Genomic DNA, 6,000 nt, shown 5'->3' with positions numbered 1-6,000 from the left:
TTTAATAAATTAAAGGATATTTTTAAATCCTTATATTTTTAAAAATTTCAGTTTTTTCCCGAAGTCCTCGCATCAAATGCCATTTTCCTATTAATAAATTATTTTTATTCTTTTTGTGCTTATTGAATCCATTAAAATTTTTCAATGGTGGTATTTGAAGAGGAGAAGCATCACCGTGTGTTTCAAGATTTCTTGTCGTAAAGAGAGCCATAATTAACCTCATCAGTGTCATCACACATTTTTTTTAACTACAGATATAATTAGCTTAACTAATAATTAATCTCATCTAAAGCAACCTTGGCTGGAGAAATTTTTAAGTAGATTGGATGTACCACATCATTAATGGTCGATTCAATAAAAACATAATATTTAAATGCCATTAAATATAAATTAATTCTAATATTAAATATGCATTCTGTTATAAGAATAAAATCACTTAAAAATAATGTCACAAAAGATTTTATTCATATAATTTAGAATATTTTAATTAGACAAACCAAAAATGACATGGTGCATTCAGTTTATCTAAAAATTTTTAGTTTTCTTCTCAAACCATTGAAAAGGAAGTTTAGACTGGTTAAACCCACCAATCATAAGTGTGGAATAACTTCTCCCTTGATAACTCATCTCCTTGCTAGCACTCCTCCCCTCTATCATTCCAATTGTAGTCCACCATCCCCATTCGAGTTGAAGTCCACCATGACAACCATAAGTCAACTAATAACAATCATTCACATTTTTATAAATCAATTGAGACAGAACTAGAGATCTAAATATAGTACCTTGGAGAGGGGGGGGAGAGAGAGAGAGAGCATGATAAATCTGATGGAGGGATGCTGTCGTGACTTGAGAAGACATAGCAATCTGATGGAGTGAGTGAAGGGAGAGAGTGAGAATAAGGGAGAGAGAAGCGAGGAGCAGTAGGGGTGTTCACGGGACGGGACGGAACCGGGACACCCCTGTCCCGTGGCCCGTCCCGAAAAATGATCGGGACTAAAAATTTGTCCCGTGTCCCGTCCCGTCCCGGAAGCTGTCCCGTCCCAAAAAGAGTCGGGACGGGACCGGGACGTCCCGGATCAACGAGATTATTACAATCTTTCAACTTATTACTTGACAAGAAAAAGCATCCAGATCTTTTTGTTTACAACTCAACCATATAAATTAAATTTTTTTCGCAACTCAACACCCAGATCTTTTTCTTTGAAAATATTTCTCAACAATGTCCTAATTTTATAAGAGATTTGGAGAGAAAAAAATTACCTCATATTACTTCCATTTGAACGGCACTTGAATTCTTCCCAAATTCTCGATCACTTCAAATTCCTTCCCTGCAAAATCATATTGAAATAAAAAATTCAGTCTTGCTATTCACCTAAAGTATTCCTATAATTAATTTATCATTAATTGCAGAATTAAAATTACTGTAAAAACACATTAAAGTTTTGAGAAAGAACCTATTTTTAGCATGCCCCTGTAATTTATAAGTGGTTCACTGTACTCTTCAGGAAGCTCTTTCACATCATAACCCTAATACTTAAAAATTGCTATGGCAAAGAAAGAAATAAATTAGAGGACAAATTAGAAGACACAAATTGACTGCATGCTTTACAAGCAAAGCTATACTATGTCAACTATCAAGGTACAAAACCTACTACTTTTTCTCGACCTTCGTCATGTAATGCAGTCTCAACTAGTGATGCCATCATCTTAAATATCAAAATTTTGGAAATATCAAGATTTTAGAAATACCAAGATTTTGGAAATATCAAGATTTCCTACTAAAGGAAAAAAAAGCAGTAACAGAAAATCAAATTAAATCAAGTCTACGAAGAACATTTCAACAGGCAGCAGCAACATTCAAAAGACAAATAACAACAACAATTCAACAAATACAGCTTAACAAAGATAAATAACTTCTAAGTAATAAGTGCAACAAGTAGTCAAGAATCAACAATTTAAGCCCCAAGTACAACTTTAACTTCAACTTCAACTCATTGCTCTTCCTCTTCAACTGAGATATTTGAAGCTAATGATTCTTCTGAAAATAAAACAATAAACACAATATAAACAAAAATTATTAAATATATATAAACAAAAAGTTAAATCATATTAAAAGAAATAATCAAATTTAAAAAAATGATATTACCTTCCACAGCTTGCTCTGTATCGTTAAAATTATCAACATCAACACCTTTCAGTTTTGCAGTTGATGGAGATAGCCAGTTTTGGGCACAAATTAGTGCCTCAACCATCTTTGGAGATAGGGAGCTCCTAAAATCATCAATTACACGACCTCCTGTGCTAAATGCAGATTCTGAAGACACAGTGGAAACAGGCATGGCCAATACATCACGTGCAATCAATGAAAGGACTTTATATTTAGCCGAATTCAATTTCCACCATGTTAAAATGTCAAAATTTGGATCAAGTGCTTCAGCTAACTCATCGTGCAAATACTTGTCCACCTCTGCATACTTATCTGCTTGAACCTCAATCTCTTTTTGGGCAAGAAACCTTTGAAATGAAGCCCTAGACCTAGAACTTAAGAAAGTTAAAACTTGTAGCAATCTCTAGTAGCAATCTCTAGTAACTGTAGCTCTTGAAGGGACTTGAAAGCGAGGTTCTAACCTTCTCATCATCTCTTTAAAACCATCACCTTCCACAACATTAAAAGGCATCTCATCCAATATCACAAATATAGCAATGGCTTGTCTGCAATCAAGTTGATTAAATAGATGATGACTCAAAGTTTTAGATGACCCTAATTGAGAGCCCGATAGCAAAGATTGTGCCAACTTGTTTGCTTTGTTCGGATTTCTAGGACATCTTTTTACATGTTTTCTCATTCCATTTGTACCATGTCTTGTAGAGTCACAACCAATTGTTGTTGGGCAATACTTGCACTTAGCACGGGGTTCTCCATTAGTTTTGTCCAATGGCAACCTTTCAAAATGCACCCAAACAGCTGATTTACGTCTCTTTCTTCCACTGTCTCCTTCATTCTTTGACTCATTTCCCTCATTTTCCTCTTCAGTATCAGGTGATAAAGCATTTTCAGGATCTCCTTCTATTGTTTCAACATTTTCTTGAAGGGTGGGTGTAGTGGCCATTTTTCTTTGCAATGTAGATTTAGCCAAAAGCAGCAGCAACAACAACCCTTAACTAATTAAAACCTCATATTAAATATTCAAATAGATTTGAAAGAGACCAGTCTGACATAGTAAGCACGATAAATCATCAAAACTTTTAACAAATTGGTAGAGAGATATAATCCATTAAATCTCACAGCAGACAAAAAAAAAGTAAGCAATTAATATATTGTTGTAGCACTATTTTCAGCAAGCATAACAAAAGAAAAATTAAAATATCACCTTCCTGGAAAGAAGATGGAATTAAATGATATTAACACATTTCCTAACCAATATTTATTTTTCTTAAAAACAAGAATAAATAGAATGGGCATATAAACATATCACCGAGATAACAGATTTACCTCTTTGCAATTTAGAACAATTATCTTGTGAAAGTTTGCTATAGTATTATTTATAAATTATAAATACTATAGTATAGAACTCTAACTTTTATGATTTAGAAATTAGAATGTATGGAAGGAGTGAGATTTATTAATTAGATAGATTCCAAAACTCGCGTGGGTTCTTTTTGGTTGGTGTGTTTACTGTGAAGTAGTGCAGGTCCATTCTAAGCAACAGTATATTTGTTTTGGTAGAACTTGGCAAGAGTACAGTTTAGATCCATTTCTTTACAAATTGAGAAATGAAGGGTGGGCACATGGGTGAGCCAGCCAACATGAAACTGAGGATTTGCCAAATCTAAATGACCATGTGCGCCAGACAGTGTGTGCCCCATGAAACAACTTTGATTCAACCATCCATAAGCAAACCTCAAGGGATTAAATTAAAATCACTCATCATTTTGTGATGCTTTAATATTAAATTATATTTAATCAAAGCTTAACTTTTTGTGATTGGGTAACAGTATATCTAAAAGGCCTTTCTCAACCAAAATGCACCAACATGAAATCTTTTCCTGATCAGGAAACAATATTGAACCGTTCTTTAAACATGATTGTAAAGACATATCTAAATAATTAAAAGGATTTTTTTTAATATGCCTATTTACTTAGATAAAATTTAAGCATTGTCAGGCTTACCTAAGGGTAACTCTTTCACATATGTTTTGTATATTTATGCTGATTTGAGCATGAAATCTCATGTTCTTTTCATTGAGATTAACCTTTGTTAATTAAAAAAATATTTTAAAAACTGAAAAGTAATACAAGTAACTATTTAAACTACTAAGAGGTGCCATTTTCATACTGCTCAAACATATCAACCTCAAGTTCTCAACCATAAAGGAAGCCCAATTTCCTTTACCCTCTTTAAACATCCAACTGCACAATAGAAGTGAAATTTCCTCCCCTCACCCACGACATTACGGTGTTCCAAGAACAAGAAAGAACAAATGAGTCTCACAATCAGATGCAATGCCATATCTAGAAGAGAATTACGAATCCTTACCTCCAACCAATCACGATGAAGCAAGTAGAAAAATTTAGAACTCCCTCAAACAGAACAGCGTCGAAGAGCAGGGGAAGGAGACAATGGCGAAGTGTAGCATCAAAGGAATGAGTTGGGTGTTTGATGGAGACTCCTACGTCTTTGAAAGACAGCGACTCATTTCATGGGAGGAAGAGATTACCGGCACACCCTTGTAGCTGCTCAAACGGAGGAGAAAGATGAAACCTCAGCAATGTGAGGCAGGGGAGGACCAAAACCACGAACTTGACGGTGCAGCTGACGGAAATATGAGGCAACGTTGGGAGCCTGGGAAGGAGATTTGGGTAGAGATCTGGGTTGAGGCAACAAATACCTTGCACTACAGCTCGAGACGGAGGCGTGGAGGTGGAGATAGAGGTGTGGTCCAGGTCGCGAAGGCAGAGGCGTCAGCTCTAGTCGTTGTGTGTCGAAGCTCGAGTAGAAAGATGATGTAACCGAACTTACCGAAGGACCGAAGGACCGAAGGTCTGCTACTCTGCTTTGTCTCTGTGGCTGGACGACTGATCTGCGGCGGAGGGATCTTTGGAGTTAGAGGCTTGGAGCTTTGGAATGGAAGGGAAAGATGGAAACCGAACTGAGCTTTGGAATGGCGGAGGCGGAGGGATCTAGATCTGGATCTAGAAAGTGGAACTGGAAACTGGAAAGGGAAACCGGAAAAGGAACTTCAAAAATTAAAAATGGTCTCTCGCTGCCGTGCGCCCGTGCTGCGTATTTCAGTCTCTCAGAGCTAAAAATAATATTAAAAATCAAATAATCAATTTAATTAAAATAAATAAATAATAGTTAAATTTAAAAATATATATATTTATATATACTGAATAAACAGGACGGGACGGGACGTCCCGATGGATGGCCCGTGTCCCGTCCCGTCCCGTCCCTATTTTGTCCCTGTCCCAAAAAAATCCCGTCCCGAATTTTTTCGGGCCGGGACAGACCCGTCCTAATATGATCGGGACGAGCACGGGCCGATACGGGTCAGTCGGGCCGGGTACATCTTGAACACTCCTAAGGAGCAGAGAGCGATGTTGGGTTGGAGAGACGAAGGGAAGAGTGAATTTTTGTTTTTTTATCGAGAGTAGGGAAGAGTAAATGAATGATTGAGGAAGAAAATTTTGTTTTAATATTTAAAACAAAGTATAAATATATATTAAAAAAATATTGTAGCCATCCTTACTTAAAAAAAAAAAAAAAAAAAACCTGAAGAGCCATCCTTACTCCAGATCCGTTTTTTGTGGTTACTATTTTTTTCCCAAATTCTATCTAATATGCATGGGTTACAAACAGTAATATAATAAGAGTATAATAGTAAATTAATTATTACTTTCTCTATCCTTCCCAACTAAACCAAATAAAATATTATTAAGAATCCTTCCTCTCTCTCCTTAAACCAAAAACACTTTTAGTGTGAGTTATACGTATAATG

The sequence above is a fragment of the Prosopis cineraria genome, unplaced genomic scaffold, assembly GCF_029017545.1.
Source record: "Prosopis cineraria cultivar Desert tree isolate PC_DT_omini unplaced genomic scaffold, ASM2901754v1 PC8, whole genome shotgun sequence".
Lineage (NCBI taxonomy): Eukaryota > Viridiplantae > Streptophyta > Magnoliopsida > Fabales > Fabaceae > Prosopis > Prosopis cineraria.
This window is presented reverse-complemented; position numbering follows the sequence as displayed.